We start from the raw sequence: 16,470 nt of genomic DNA, 5'->3' as shown, positions 1-16,470 counted from the left end.
TCTTGTCTGGCAAGTGCAAGGGCCTGAGTTCAATCCCCATTCCCAAAAAAAAAAAAAAAAGTTTAAGCTAATTAAACAAAAATTCCATAGAGTAGGGAATGATTATTGGGCTGGACTCCAATTGGTGGATAGAGGGTTGGACAGCCTTTGTTCATTAATAAGGAGCCCTCAGTAATCTCCATAATCTCTTCAAAGACACCCCCAATAATTTGGTCATTGGTTAAAAGATAGTTTTACAGAAAAAAATAAGGCTTTCTTATAAAAGATGCTCTTGGCACAAAACTAAACTTAAAAACAAAGGTTTTCACATGTGTATGGTAATTTGTTATTGTTAATTTCATGGTGTATTAAGTGTATTCATGATTTTAGATGTACAGGTCTTTCAAAATATGAAACAAAATCATTTATTGTCATAAAACTTATCTTTCAGCCCTTGCCTGGCAAGCTCAAGTGCCTGAGTTCAATCCCCAATTCTGCCAAAACAAAAAACAAAGGAGATGTGTTAAAACTTATCTTTCAGATTCAGACCTCTTCCTTTAACAAAACTCATGACTATATCCTATAAAAGAACAATAAATTAGGAAAAGCCCATTTTGTATTAGATATAGATGATTGGTTAAAAGGGTTATATTATATCAAAAAGAAAATTTAAATATGTCAAAAAATGTCATCCTGGTTGTCATGCTGTAATGCTATATATGATTTTGATTTCCAAGTTTCTGTGTAAAAATATGCAATTGTCATAGGGATTTAAATATTAGAATATTCATGGTTGTTAGAAAATAACAGCTCCATCTTATGTCTAAGGTGTTTGATATTCACACATATAGCAATGTCAAGCTTATTGCCTCATCATTGAGCTTTTCTTCTAGATGTTTAAGAATTAAAGTTTGGAGACCAAAAATTAGAGAGATAGATGGGCTAAAAAGATAGCCAATATTTTGGCCCTACCTCTTCAAGGTCGATGAGGACTCAAGACATAAGAGAACCTCTGCTATGACATCCTGTAACTCAGTTGAGTTCCTAATTTTTGGATCAAGGAGATTATGGGACCACAGAAGAGTGATCAGTGATGTATAGTGTACTTAAGGTGAGTCACCTAGAGAGAAAATATCTCTCAAGCTTTCACAAAAAGCAATCTGGGGGGTGGGGGCCTGGCCCTAGCTCAGTTCTTTAAGTGGCTTCTTCCACAAAGCTGTCAGCCTCAGGTTGCTGTAGTTGGATCCCCATAACACTCCAGCCACTCAAACAAGCCCTGAGGGCATTCGGAGCACAAAAAAAAGAAAGAAAAAAAAAAGCAATCTGGTCAGGCAATGGCCCTGACTCATCTAGATGGCTGACACTGACAGAAAATCTAAGAGGAGCTATGCATGGTTCCAAGATTTAACTGACCTTGTTCGATAGCTAAAGATTAATTTTTATATTTATACAGATCTCACCTTAACTTGGTCTCAACCATCCAGCAGAAAATTGTAACCAGGAAATGGAAAAGGTAATGCAATAACAATATGATAAGCTGTAAAATGTTCAAATCACTAACAGCTTCTGAAAATTGCCAGCTGTACTGATAACTCACCACTGTTATGGACTATTGGTCTTTATAGGGCTAAATGACTATATATAGGTACCAAACCTGGCATCAAGAATGGAAAGGTCTTCTAAAGACTTCTTCAAATACAGCTTCTCCAATTGCAGTGGAACACCCATTATACATTATCCATACAACAAAACAAAACAAAAAAGAGGGGGCTACATTGGGAGCTGCTGAAGCTGAAATTGATCCTATGCAGGAGGGCAGGATGAGGCCTCATTGCCCAAAGCAGTTGAGTTACCTGAGTCTTGAGAAAAACATCCTGCCCAGACATTGTGGGATGTTCGTCACTAAGAAACCTGGTGCCTTACAACTTTGCAAAGGCACAAATAAACACCCCCACTGTTGTGCTGGGATCCTGTCACCACCCAGGCAGACAGGCCACTTGACCCAGCTCCTGTCTTGTTTATCTTTTCCTCATTCCTGCTGCTGTTTCTCCCCACAATACAACATATCACACTGAAAGGCCAACAGATCCCTACACTCCTTTGTGTGCTACATAACTGAATAAGGTCAGATGTTTTCATAGAATTCAACCCAAACATCATATTACAGCAGATTGAATGCCAGATCAAATAATGAGGATCTGACTATTAAGCCAGTCAATAAAGAGATTTGCAAAAAGATGTACAACACCATTGTACATTGTTCATTATAAATTGTGATTGTTCTTCTTTTAGAGGACATCATTTTTCACAGAGCTATATTTATGGTAATATATAGTGGGTTTATTTTAATAAATTAATAAATATATATTTAAAATTCTCTCTACTTCAATTAGTAATATGATAAATGTTGATAGCTATAATCTACCTTTTGGGATCATTAAGCATTTTAAAAGCACAAGGGCTCTGACACCACACAGTGCAAGAACCTGATTTAGAGCTGGGCAGGGCCTGGGAATGTGGCTAAGATGAGCCACATGACTAGCAAGCTCCGGGTCTTGCATTTGACCTCCAGTGCCGCAGGACATACAGCAAACAAGCCCCAGAGCTAGGTGGTAACTTGGGGCCGGGTACTCATGCCCTCGTGGGCAGGCACCATCACAGACCCGGGTGTTCCTTGTCTTCCTACTCCATCTCGCAATCTTTGAGGAGCTCTCCTCATGAGACAAATGGCTGCTAGAGGAGCAGTTTCTGGACATTACAGGGCTTCAGAGACAGAAGAAGCACTATTCATGTTTTGCCCAACAATTTAAAGAATATTTTTATTTACATATAATAATTACATTCATTTATGAGGTACAGTGTGGTGTTTAGGTATATGCATAAATTGTATAATGATCAAATTAGGATAACTGGTAGCTATTACCTTAAACATGTATCACCACTTTGTGGTGAGGACCCTCGAAATCCCCTCCTCTAACAAAATTTAGAAAAACAGAAAACAAAAAACAAACTATATACTGCATATACTCTATGTTAGGATTTGAATTGAGATGTCCCTCCAGTCTTTATTATGTGCTCACAGGTGGGATTGTTGGAAAGCAGTTGGACCACCGGGCTTAGGGTTGACTTGATATTAGAAGCTGAGGCTCATGGGAAGAGGCGGGTCCCGTGTGTGGCTGGGCGTGGCCTGGAAGAGTCGTCTCTCTCCCCAGCTCCTCCCTCCCTCGCTCTGCTTCCCAGGTGCTGAGTTGAACAGCTTCTCCTCAACCGTGTGCTTTTGCCGTGCTGCCCTACCCTGCAGCCACCAGACTAGAGACCGAAACCTCCACAAACTGTGGGCCAAAAATTCTTGTCCTTCTTTAATTTGCAGCTGTCAGGTATGAGGATGAAGAAAGTAATCAAGACAACACATTACTGCTGACTGCAGCTGCTTCGGTACACAGTAGGACACCAGAACTAGTTGTCCTGCCTGGCCACTGCCCCTTGGGGAGCTCTCCAGCCCCACCACCCGCATCTTCAGCTCCTAATAAGCAGCATTCCATTCCCAGCTGCTGTGACATCAGCTTTTTGTATTCCACACACAAGTTTGTGTGCTATTTGTCTTTTCATACCATTTCAGGTACCATAAGTCTTCCAGGTCCATCCACGTTGTTGCAAATGACAGGCTTTCCAAACAGTGCCTTATTTTTTTAACCATATAATGATCTCTTTCAGAAGAGTGTATGAGAAGAGTGTTTGAGTGTGTGAGAAGGAACTGCTACCACAGCAACCTTTCTGCCATCCACAGAAGTAGCCGACATATATGGAATAACTCTCCTCCAGCCCTTGGAAAATAGACACTACAGGGCTGCAGCCTCTGAAGGAAGGGAGACAGCAGGGTGAGCTCAACGAGCAGCTTGCTTTGTGCCTGGGACTTCTGTACACTGTGGTACGGGGAGGAGAAGCCAAACAGAGAGCAGCAGCCTTGCTGAGCTAAGATGACACAGGTGTTTGGAGGATTAGGGGTGGGGTGAATTTTTTTTAAAGGAGCAATTAATTTGTTCTAAAATTATTCATAATCTCCTTTCCAGTCTTGGCAAGTGCCAGGCTGTAACATGAGGTGAGACTCTACAAACCTGCACAAGGAAGAAGACCAGGAGAAGGGGTAACTCCTGGGCACGTAAAGTTCGCACAGCCGCCGACGTATTCGCACTCTGAGCAGCTCCCTGGCGCTGTCTCAGTGCCCCATTCTGCTGCAAGCCCAGGAGGGTCATACGTAGGGATGGAGCAGGCCTCCCTTCCCCAAGGGCTGTGGTCCAAGCCCCCCGGGGTGCCGGAACGGAGGGTAGTACCATTCCCTAAAGATACCGTGCTGTTTCCTGCACACACATGCCTAGGACAGTGTAATTTATAAATTAGGCACAGTTAGAGAGTAATCATACTAGCTAGCAACAGTACGACAATGTGACAATATGCTATAATAAAAGCTATTTAAAATGTATGAATTATTTATTTCTGGAATTCTTCATTGAATGTGCATAGTGACTGCAGATAACCAGGGAAAGGGGAGGGGACTATAGTACAAGTACAGTAGCACTAGAATGAAAGGGTCAGCCTGACAGTAGTGGAACAGAAACTTGCCTTATGCTGATCTAAGAAAAGTTCAAGGCCTACAAGAATAAAGCCTGATGCTCATTTAAAGAAGACAACAAAATTCAGATGCTGAACATTCCAAATGTCAGTGCAAACACATTAGATAAGAAAAGAAATAAAATCTGGCCCATAAGCAGGGAAACAACCCAGTCACCAGAAAGACATCCGGAAATAGAAGGAAAGATTGTGACATTGAGGCCTGGGTCTTGGTCAGGCTGTGCTCCTGTCGCACTGCATTGTGTCTGCTATGTGTGCCGTGAGCTAAGACTTCTGGGTCTCACTGTTCCCTCAGTGGGGCCCCCCGGGAATCTGTCCTGTGAATGAAGCATGAGTGAGCTGGAATGTTCTCGCCCAGTGCTGCCACTCACAATGATTCACAGATGACCACGAAGTCGACCAAACCCGTAAGCCTGTCTGAGTCCAGCGCTTAGTCCTCGTCCTCCTTCCTGCCATCGCCAGATAATCCTTGGCAAGAAGTTACTATATGTTATGGACTCAGTGTTGTTTCCCTGAGAAATTCATGTATGGAAAACCCAACTTCCAAGGTGATGGCTCTAGGGGCTGTGGCCTTTGCAAGGTGATTAGGCGGTGACGGTGGAATGCTCCTGAGGGAGACCGGTGCCCTTACAAAGGTGACCCCAGAGGACTTCCCCATGCTCTTTCTGTCCTATGAGGATGCAAGAACAGTAGCCTGCAACCTGGAAGAGGGTCTCCACCAGAACTAACTGTGCAGGCAGCCCACTGTCCGACATCTAGCCTTCGGAACTGCGACAAGTAGATTTCCTTTGTTTATAAGGACTCAGTCTGTGGCACTGTGTTATCATAACCACCCCCACTGGAATAAGATGTCTAATATAGGCTGAGTGTCCCTATCTAAAAAGTGCTTTGGACTTCAGATGTTCGTCTTGGAACACCTAAATGTACCTTCATATAGAATATCAGGGATGAAATCCAAATTCAAAAACAAAATTCATTAGCTTTCATGTCCTACTTATAGACTGAAGGTAATTGTGCAGATTATGTTACCGGAATTCCACACATGACACAGTTTTGTGGTGTGGCATTTTCTTCTTGTGGCATCACATGGATACTTTAAAAGCTTCAGACTTTTGAGAAGTTCAGATTTTATTTTATTTTATTTTTTAAATATTTATTTATTTATTTATTTTGTGTGTGTGTGTGTGGCCAGCTCAGCCCACCAGGGGGCGGGGCTGGCTGGCATGTGGTGCTGGGGATTGAACCGCGGTCCCTGTGCTTTGCTGAGCTTAGCTTGTTCTAAGTAGGTGCTTTAGACCACTGAGCCATCTCACCAGCCCGAGAAGTTCAGATTTTAGAGATTGAGATTAGGGATGTTTTGATAGTCATGTTCCCACACTGTTCAGAATCGAGGCTGTGGTCTGAGTTGCTCTTGCTCTGTGCAGACAGAGCCCCTGCCCCATTGTCTGCACAGTGGGCTCACCTGGGAACCAAAGCCAGCAGCCGAGGATCAGGGCGGATGCGGGCAGTGGCTGGGACAAAGGCAAGTGCACATGGTGAGGCCGGGGGCAGATGTTGGTGCCCTGTTGCCTGTGTAATACAGAAATGATTATTCATTTGGGGCATTTGATTTTTTTTTCTTTTTTGTATGTTAGGACAGGGTCTGCAGGGTGTATAGCGTCTCCCTGTGTAGATCAGACTCGTAATGATCCGCCTGTTTACAGCCTCCCAAGTCCTGGGATTACAGGTGTGCCGCCACACCCAGTCTCAATTGCCATCTCAGCATGCTTCGGGAGTGGGGCCGACATAGCAGGCCAGGGGATGGAACTCCTGGGCCCTGCATCTGCCGAGGCACTTTAATCCCTTGAGCTATTTGGCTGGCCCTATTGGGCATTTGAATTTTAAAAGTAACACATATGCAAAATATGAAAATTAGATTGCACAGCCCCTTTTTCTCCTCTCCACTCCAGCACTATGACATGCATAGCCCTTCTTATCATGGCCCTGGGAAGACAGTTTAATGGAAATTTACAGGTTTTTCCTGCAAACCTGATGACTTCAAATTCTCATTACATTATACTTGTGCTGGTTCTATTTCATGACAGAGAAAAATATCTTTTTTGTTTGTTGCTGTTGTGTGTGGCTTTTGAATTCAGGACATGATTTTAAGAGGATCAGAGAATCAAACATTGTCTAAAACTTGTGTCTGCTAAGAAGCACGCTGGTGCTTCAGCAACTCAGCGGCATAAAAGTGAAATGTTATCAACAGGACTGGCCATTCAAGCACCTGGGGGAAACCACACCAAGCTGTAGGAGCTACAGGGGTTGGGCTTTCCTTTTAACTCATTACAACCAAAGTTTTGAGACTTCCAGGGTGGGAACAGAGCTGTAATCCAGGCGCATTGTGTCAGGGTAACTTGGCTCTTGGGAAACACGGGTAACCAGTCCCATCCCGTCACTTGCCAGCTCGCTCTTCCCCTTACCCAGTCCGGGTAGGGCTTTCATTGATTCCGCTCGACAGCTGGGCTGTGGCATGTTACACCGCAGATGACGCGTATTCACCCAGAACACTTTTCATTCCTCAGCAGCCTGCAGCCCAGCCCTTCGCCAGCTGCCGGAAGCCAGAGCTAACGATGTGGAAGCAGGTCAAGTGCACCGGCATCTGCTCTGGGAAAACCGGTAGGTGAGGCCTCCAAACCCGTGGCCTGGCCCTGCGACGGTGCGCAGCTCAGCAAAACTTGTCGACGGGGAAATGACTGAGGCCTTTCTCTGCAAGCAGGGAAACTGAGCTCAGCGCAGGCAAGAGCCAGAGAATTTCCAGGTAGAACTGTCAGAGCCGAGGGGCAGGAATTCGACCTAGATTTAGAGAAGACTCCTAGAAAGGAGAGGTGGGAACTTTATGAGGGGAGCAGGCAGGAGGCAAAGGCCGCCTTCTCCTCCAGGGAAGGGTGGGGCTGAGGGAGAGAGCCGCTGATTGAGTACTGGAGGTGAAGAAATATTCCCAGGACCAGGCAGAGCCTGAGACAGAGAAGTAAGTTTGCTTTCCGAGAATTAACTCCCCTGTAGGAGGCGCATGCTCAGCCTGCCTGAAGCCTGAGGTTCAAACCTCAACACTGAAACCCCACGGAGCAATCACAAGCCCTCTTAGGGCACCACCTCTTTGCATGATGGGAAACCAGGCTAAGCAGGTGACGGGGTCAGGCAGTCCATCATCCTCATCCAGGCTGCAGCAAGGAGCGCAGAGTGGAGTTTCTCTTTCTGCAGTGTCTGTTATGTGGTAGAGACGCAGCAAGTATCTGCTGGTGGACCAGTCAGTGGAAAGGAAAGAAAAAGTTCTTATGAGGCTTAATGGACTGGCAGCAAAAATGTAGCTTATGAAACTCTTGCACAGATGTGTGTGTGTGTGTGTGTGTGTGTGTGTGTGTGTGTGTGTGTGATGACTCCACACAAAGTTACAGTACCACAGCCACTTTGTTTCATTTTGCTTTCAAAATGCTAACGTTGAAGGGAGCACTGTGGTGCCTGGAGCCGGGTGAGTCAAGTGAGTTGCAGCTGCCCCGACTGCACCCTCGCCCCATCCTGCAGCTCGCCCAGCCCCAGAGTGTCCCGGGAGCTGTGAGGAGTGTAGGTTTCCGGCCACACCCAAGGTCCTCTGATTCACAATCTGCATTGTCCAGAGAGTCCCCGGATGAGTAGGCCGCTGGAGCAAGGCGAAGACCCAGAAGGTCTGCCCAAGGTTTGGAGTCTGTGAGAGAAACCAGAGCTGGGGGACCTGAGACGCCAGGGTATTCCAGAACAAAAAGTAGAGTCACGTGAATACAATCTATGGCTTTTTTGAAAAGCCCCAGCAATTTTACCGAAGTCAACCCAATCCCTGGGGGATTCCCCAGCGGGTCCCCTGATCACTCAGAACCACACACCGCTGTGTCCTCCGGAGACAGGCGGAGGCTCGTGTTTCCAAGGCACCTGCTCCAGAGGAGGCATCAGCAATGGCGCCGTTGACAGCCCATGATAAGGGCAAGGGCCGCCTCCCCCAGGAGCTTGTGTGTGCCTGACAGTGACGCGTCAGCACAGGGATGGTTCCCATTTCATGGATAGGAAACTGGAGCTCCGAGAGGTTAGAGAACAACTTGCCCACATCACGTAGCTTTGGAGCAAAGTGCCCCCTGCTGGCCTGTGGGCTGCAGGGCAGGACTGCAGATCAGCAGAAGAGCTCTCGTTCACCGCAGCGCACGTGAGCTGCAGCGACAGAGTCTGCTCAGAGGAGCTAGAAACTTAGTGAGTGGCTTAACAGCGAGCCCAGAAAATGAAGAGATGTGGCCATGACCCCGAGAACCCAGGGCTTCCAATGAGTCCCTGCGGCCTGCAGCGTGGACAGCTGACCCATGCCCTGGGACAGATGGGGGCCAGCAGGAAGCCCCACAGGACCGCGATGGGGAGTGTGAAGCAGGGGCGGAGGGCCTGCCCGGCGAAGAGCCCTCAGGGCAGAGAGCTGTTGCTGTTGTTTGGCTCCCGAGTGCCCCCCAAAGCCAGAGTGCTAAAGGCCTGGTCCTGGTGTGGTGCGCCTGGGAAGTGATGGGACCTGTAAGAGTTGGGGTACAGTAGAGGGAAGTTGGGTCACTGGGCTGTGCTCTTGGGGAGGACGCTGGGCCCTGGCCCATCTTCATCCTGTCTGTTTCTGCTTCCCAGACCCATGAGCATCTGCTGTGCTCTCCTGCAGCGCTGCTTGGTGCAGTCTCAGGCCCCAGGCGGTGGGACCCAGGGACGGTGGACCAGCACTCCCCTTGTGGTCCTTAGTGGTGCGGGTGTAGCAGAGCCCTTTGCTCCACTGCTCTTTCTCCCGCCTGCTGGTCTCACTGTCACTTCGGGGTCCCTGGTTCAGGAGGGAGCCTCAGTGGTGTGCACTGAGATGTACTGCAGGTCCCAAACACAGCCACGCCTTCTGTCCTTTTGGGAGTTCCAGTAACCCTGGCATGATGGGATGTGACGTTCAGCTCCAAAGTAGGAAAGAGAAGGAGGCAAAGAGGAAGAAGAGGAAAGGAAAGGAAAAAGTGCGAGGATGGACAAGTTCGGTTCTGAGGGATGGAGGCAAGAAGCGCTGTAATGAGGGTGTGCTCACAGGACCTGGAGCCACACCAACACTGACACGAGTGTGCAGGCAGCCCCAGGCCTTCTGGGAGAACATCCAGAGGTAGGGCTGCGTGTGCTGCCAGGAGCAGCTGCAAGCTGCACAGGGAAGACCCAGGGCCAGAAGGACAGCACAGGTCGGGGCACAGCTCACCCTCCTGGCAGGCTCCACTGTGGCAAAGAAATGAAAGCTGCTACCAATGGTCTCATTCCAGGAGAAAAGGGCATAGGATCCATACCAGGCCCAGCCCGACTGCCTTCCTCCACAGAGCAGCCTGAATTGCCGAGGAAGAGGCAAGCAAGTGAGAGGAAAAGGAAATGCAGTTCAGGGCTAGCGCACACGCTTTGCGTGCACGAGGCAGGGGCCTTGAATTAGAGCCACAGCACTACAAGCCAACAAAATGGGATGAGGAGAAGGAGGGGGAGGAGGAGAAGAAAAGGAGAAGGAAAAAGCGGAGGAGGAGGAGGAGGAGAAAGGAGGAGGAAGAAGAAGGAGAAACAGGGAAAAGTGAGAAGGCGGAGGCAAGGCTGACGCCGCTGAGGAGAAGCACCACCTAAAGACCAGTTTGCCCGAATGCCACACCCTGGTGTCCCAAGAGCCGTGGTTTGAGCCCGCCCTCTCCGCAGTCATACATGTGTGAGCCCACAAGATCTATTTTAGTGCATGTGAATGTTGCTTCCTCTGTGAAAATTATCCTGGCTGCAAGTGGAGGAGAGTGGGCACCATCATCAACACCCCCTCGCAGAATCCACCACAGAGGGATCCGCTTGACCACTTGTCTCCGTGACTGGCCAGGAAACTCCTGAAGCCAGGAGCGTGCTTATGCCTGCCGAGGCCCTCAGTACAGGGCTGGCCCACGGTGGACAGCCGCAGGTGTTTGTTGAGCCAAGTGGTGGAAGAGACACATGATGGATAGACTAAAAGAAGCATGATGGGGGCCTGGCCCTAGCTCAGGCCTTTAAGTGGCTGCTTCCACAAAGCTGTCAGCCTCCGGTTGCTGGAGTTCGAACCTCACACCTCTCCCGCTGGCCAAAAGTGCCCTGAAAGCATTCGAGGAACAACAACAAAAAAAGAGGCATGAGGCTTTGAGACACCTGATGCTGGGGTACTCAGAGGACAGTGGCAGTGGGGTCATAGTTCGCATCTCCTTTAACCAATGCCCCTCACCTTTCTCACCCTCCAAAATAACTGAGGCATGAACTCTTTAAACTCTCAGACTAAACAAAGTTCCTTTCAGGACAAGAACTACAGTGCGGAAAAATGCTGGAAGCTGATTCCATGTAGAGTCGGACAGGATGAATAGCCACAGAAGAAACAGAGAAGATCCAGGTAAGAACCAGGGAGGGGACATCTCATTAAAAAGTTTAATTTTTTTTAAAACCACTTCCTGAAAGCAACAGAAGGGGGAGCTGCAGAGCCATTGCAACTTTTTAAACTGGAGGCCTTTTCCCTCTCCAAACTACAGAAAATTCATTTCACTTAAAAATGAGTAACATTGAGTGCACGTTGGGGTGACAGGGCAGCGTGGTGGTGTTATAGACTATGTCCTTGGAGGTGACCAGTGCGACTGCAGGAATGGTGCTGGCAGAGCTGTATGTGTCGGATCGAGAGTGAAATGATGCTACAGGAGATGGAACCAAGGAGAAACCATTTAAAACAGGTCTAAAGGCTTTGATGACAGTAGGAAAAGAACCATTCCCTACCATTTACGTAGATTCACAAAAAGAAAATGCGAGGTGGGATGTTATTTCTAAATCACAGATGAAGAACATTTTAAAAATGTGGCACAGGGAACAAATGAAGAATGAATCCCAGGAGAAGAAAGAGGCACAAGATAGTTTGCGAAGAGAAAAGAACCTGGAAGAAGCCAAGAAGATATCCATTAAAAAGGATCCAAGTCTGCCAGAGCCCAAGTGTGTGAAGATTTGTGCACTAGAAGGATATAGAGGCCAAAGAGTAAAGTTATTTGGCTGGGTCCACAGGCTGCATAGACAAGAAAAAAATTTAATGTTCCTGGTGTTGCGGGACGGTACAGGTTTCCTTCAGTGTGTCTTGTCAGATGCTTTGTGCCAGTGTTACAATAGAGTGTCTTATCTACTGAGAGTAGTGTTGCAGTATATGGAACACTAGCTCTTACCCCAAAAGGCAAACAAGCTCCAGGAGGCCACGAGCTGAACTGTGACTTCTGGGAACTCACAGGGCTGGCTCCTGCCGGAGGAGCTGATAACCTGATCAACGAAGAGTCCGATGTGGATGTCCAGCTCAACAACAGGCACATGATGATCCGGGGAGAAAACATGTCCAAAATCCTGCGAGCACGCTCTGTGGTGACCAGGTGCTTCCGAGACCACTTCTTTGATAGGGGGTACTACGAAGTTACTCCTCCGACATTAGTGCAAACGCAGGTTGAAGGCGGCTCCACACCACACTCTTCAAGCTGGACTACTTTGGAGAAGAGGCGTTTTTAACTCAGTCCTCTCAGTTGTACCTGGAGACCTGCCTTCCAGCCCTGGGAGACGTGTTCTGTATTGCACAATCATACAGGCCAGAACAGTCCAGGACACGAAGGCACCTGGCTGAGGACACTCACGTGGAAGCAGAGAGCCCTTTCCTGACCTTTGAGGATCTCCTGGACCGGTTGGAGGACTTGGTTTGTGATGTCGTAGATAGAATCTTAAAGTCACCAGCAGGAAGCATAGTATTGGATCTCAACCCGAACTTTAAGCCCCCCAAACGACCTTTCAGACGGATGAACTACACAGATGCTATTGTGTGCTTAAAAGAACATAATATAAAGAAAGAAGATGGGACTTTCTACGAATTTGGAGAGGATATCCCAGAAGCTCCTGAGAGACAGATGACAGACACCATTAATGAGCCAATCTTGCTGTGTCGATTTCCTGTGGAGATCGAATCCTTCTATATGCAGCGACGTCCTGAGGATCCCCGTCTTACTGAATCAGTCGACGTGTTGATGCCCAATGTTGGTGAGATTGTTGGCGGCTCCATGCGCATCTGGGATAATGAAGAAATCCTGGCAGGTTATAAAATGGAAGGTATTGATCCCACTCCCTACTACTGGTATACAGATCAGAGAAAATATGGTACATATCCTCAAATAGCTGAGGATATGGCTTGGGCCTGGAGCGGTTCCTGACTTGGATCCTGAATAGATACCATATCCGAGAAGTGTGCTTGTACTCTCGATTTGTCCAGCGCTGCAAGCCATAGTTGGTTCCTCTCAAGGGGAAGGAATCTTATGAAAAGAATAGACTTCCTCTTTAAAAAAAGAAAAAAGGCCAAAAAGTCTCTTTTTTGTTCCATTAGGATATAACTGTTTAGTCTTCTCAGTCTTTATTCCCACTACCATAAAAAGAAGTGCCCATTCCTGGAACATCAAATAACATTGATGTCATTGTAAGAGAAATTATGTGTTACAGAGCTGCTGGAACTCAGTAGGTATAGCTACATTTCAGCATTTTATCCAGTTATAGGGTATAATTACTGTGTTTACTGTACATTATTAAATATACATAATTACTTTTCAGTTATGATCTGAAGCAATCAATCTAATCTTCTAAATGTAACTAGAATTTTTTCATTTATATTATATTATTGTATCAATTAGTTAAAGCAGATATCTTGGGGAGAAATTGGCCAATATGGCATAAAAACCTGCTAGTGTCAGAGAGCAGCTCAATAGTACATAACTGGCTTTTGGTGCATATAGTCTTTTGAATTGGTCATTAATCCTTTCTCAATTCACATAGCTTTTCTGAGGCATACAGATTGATGTGGAAGAACTTTTAGAAATGAATTTCCTTAAAATTTGAACTGCACATAATTGAGGGGAGGCATATTTACATGATTCTCAGATTCTCTCTTAGCTTTGTTTAAAATAAAGAGGCAGACTGAACTTCTCGTTTTCCTGGTGATTTTTAAGTAAGAGTAAAAAAGTCCCCAGTGCATTCGCATAGCTTGTAGGTGGCTGGGAGTCGTCCTGCCATCTCCTTAGATCCGACCTGTGCTACCTGATGCTTGTCGAATGGCCTCAGCCTAGATAGGGTTAGTTCCTTCTCCCAGGGCATGCTGTATATTCTCCATAGTCTGTATCTCCAGCAATCAATAAATTAACACTGGTAAAAAAAATTGAGTAACATTATGTATATGCAAGATAGTTAGACTAGGTATACAGCTACTTTCCCTTAGTTCAGTGAGAAGAAAGGTTTTTACTAATAGTATTTAGACGAGATATCATGTCTGCATCTTGTCTTCTGAATAACTACTACGAAGACAACAGTATGCAGGGTATTAATTACTGTAACTGTCCTACTAACCTGTTTTGAAACTGTTTCATTGCTATTTTATCTTTTTTTCTCATTAAAATCAATAATTTTTTTAAAATGAGTAATAGAGGCTGGGTGGGGTGTGGCTCTGTGTGACACTCTGGGAATTGCCATCTCAGCATGCCTCAGGGGCAAGGCCAGTACGGCAGGCCCAGGGATTGAACCCCCAGCCCCTGCGCCTGCTGGCAGGTGCTTTAATCCATTGAGCTATTTGGCCAGCCCTTATTGATTAATTTAATCCCCAACCCTTCATCACCATTATTACATTTGAAACAAAGTGACAGGTTACCATGGTTCCCAGGATGTGTACCACCTGCTCGACTCCTGAGAAGAGAGGAGCGAGTGTGTTGCCTGTGACTTCCCCAGCGCACTGGCTGGAGGCAACTTCCACAATGTGATGGAGGTCTGAGGAAACAGGGCTCGGTGGTCCCGCTGAGTGGAAAAGACAGCAGTCAGGAATCTGAGAGGGCCGAAGCCTGATAGAATCTCAGAGCGGGATACAGGTTAGGAAGCACTTCAGAGAGAGCTGTGGAGATCACTCAGGAGGTGATGGGCTTGGCAGAGAATGGGCACGTGTGTGCAAGATAAGCTGCTGGCTTCCTGGGGGCTGAGTTGGACGGTCACAAGTCTGAGCCCAGACTGAGCAACCCAGTGCTACCATGTCTGCCATGAGTCTGATCTAGTAGTGAGACCCGGAACACCCTGTAGACCCTTCCCTAAAAATACAAAAAAAAAAAAATTAATAAATAAGTAGAGAATCAGTAAAGAGCACCTGGAAAGTAGTAGATCAGATAATTCTTAGAGCCCCCATGGGGCTGTGGGTAGTATTTGAGCTCCTGTTGCCAGATGGCAACGCTTCCTGGTGCATGGGGTGTTGCCTCAGTGGTGGGGTCGAATTCTCCCATCTCAACAAAACATGCTTGGGACCTGCCCCAGCAAAACTGAAAAATAAATAGGATCTCAAGTCCGCATCTTGTACAGCAATTAACCACTAAGAAGAATATATGCAGTGTATTATTTGTTGAAACTGTACTTCCAATTTGATTTGAAACTGTCTCATTGCTATCTGTTTATCAATACAATTTTGAAAAAAAAAACTGAAAAATAAGGTCCAAAGGGATCCTCTGATTCCATTTAATGTAACCATGTGCCAGAACAGCACCTACATTCTGAAGGACCCCAGCAAAATCCAGGACTCAAACAGCATAAAATTTACAAAATCAGACACCCAATGGGAAGCTGCAAAGCAATGGGAAAATACAGCCTGTAACTAGGAAGGAAATCAACCAATAAAGGTAGACGTAGAGATAACAGAGATGGTGAACGGAGGAGGCCCGACTGACCATCCACTCCAGAGGGTGCAGTGGAGAGGAGAGAAGCTGGAAAAGACCCAAGCGGAACTTCTGGAGATTAAGAACTTAGTATCCAAGATGCCAAATTAACAACATATTAGACAATGAGGAAAAGATCCGTAAACTTAGAGGTGTAGTAATAGAAACTGAAGCACAAGAGCAAAAAAGACTGTTCAAAAGTGAACAGATCACTGGTAAACTATGAGGCCAGAAATGTAAAATACACGTAACTGGAATTTCAGCATAAGGGGAGGCAACAGAAAAATATCTGAAGAAATGAGGGTATACAGTTTTATGAATTCAGTGAATGGATTCACAAATTCAAGAAACACAATGTATCCCAGGTGGAGAAGACATAAAAGGAAGCCACATGAGGGGACATCAGCCTGCACTTTCTGAAAAATAGCAATCAAAGGGGTTTACTACTCATAAGTTATTAATATCCAAGGCAACCAGACAGAAAGATAAAACATTTAATAAAAGAAAATGAACCTGCGAGTCACTGGCAACTTCTCATCTTAAGTTAGGAGAAATTAGGATGATATCTTTGAAATGCTGAGAAGAAACCAGCTGTCAACATAAAATTTGATTTTTAGTGAAAAATATCTTTTTTTAAAATGAGGCAAAATAAAGACATTTAAAGTCAAACAAAACTTGACAGATTTATTGCCAACTAGTTTGCATCAAAGGAAAACTAAAGGAGCTTTTGCAGAAGGAAAAAATTGTACCCACCCAAAGAAATGAAAAGAAATGGAGAATATGGGGGTGGATATATTCTGTGTTGAATCTCTCAAAGTGATAATCATTTCAAGCAAAAGCAGTATCAATGTGTTTTCAAAATATATGGAAGTAAAATATGACCACAAGTGTACGTCAGACAAGAGGAAATGACGTAGACTATGGTAAGGATCTCGCACTGTGCATGTGGTGGTGCCATGTAGTATTACCTGAAGACAGATCAGAATAAACCAAAAGATGTGTATTGTCAACCCTAGAGCAATCACTAAAGGATATAAACAATCAAAGCAGCAGCAGAAATAAAAGTAGAAGGGCCAGC

The 16,470-nt window shown here is 45.9% G+C and overlaps 1 pseudogene; it reads left to right on the top strand.

The window, feature by feature from the left end:
* Window positions 1-11,220: 11,220 nt before the first annotated feature.
* Window positions 11,221-13,563, top strand: LOC101582143 (annotated as a pseudogene).
* Window positions 13,564-16,470: the final 2,907 nt, after the last annotated feature.

Source organism: Octodon degus, unplaced genomic scaffold (genome assembly GCF_000260255.1).
Source record: "Octodon degus isolate 3935 unplaced genomic scaffold, OctDeg1.0 scaffold00023, whole genome shotgun sequence".
NCBI lineage: Eukaryota > Metazoa > Chordata > Mammalia > Rodentia > Octodontidae > Octodon > Octodon degus.
Note: the sequence above shows the minus strand (reverse complement) of the source record. Positions and strands in the feature narration are given on the sequence as shown.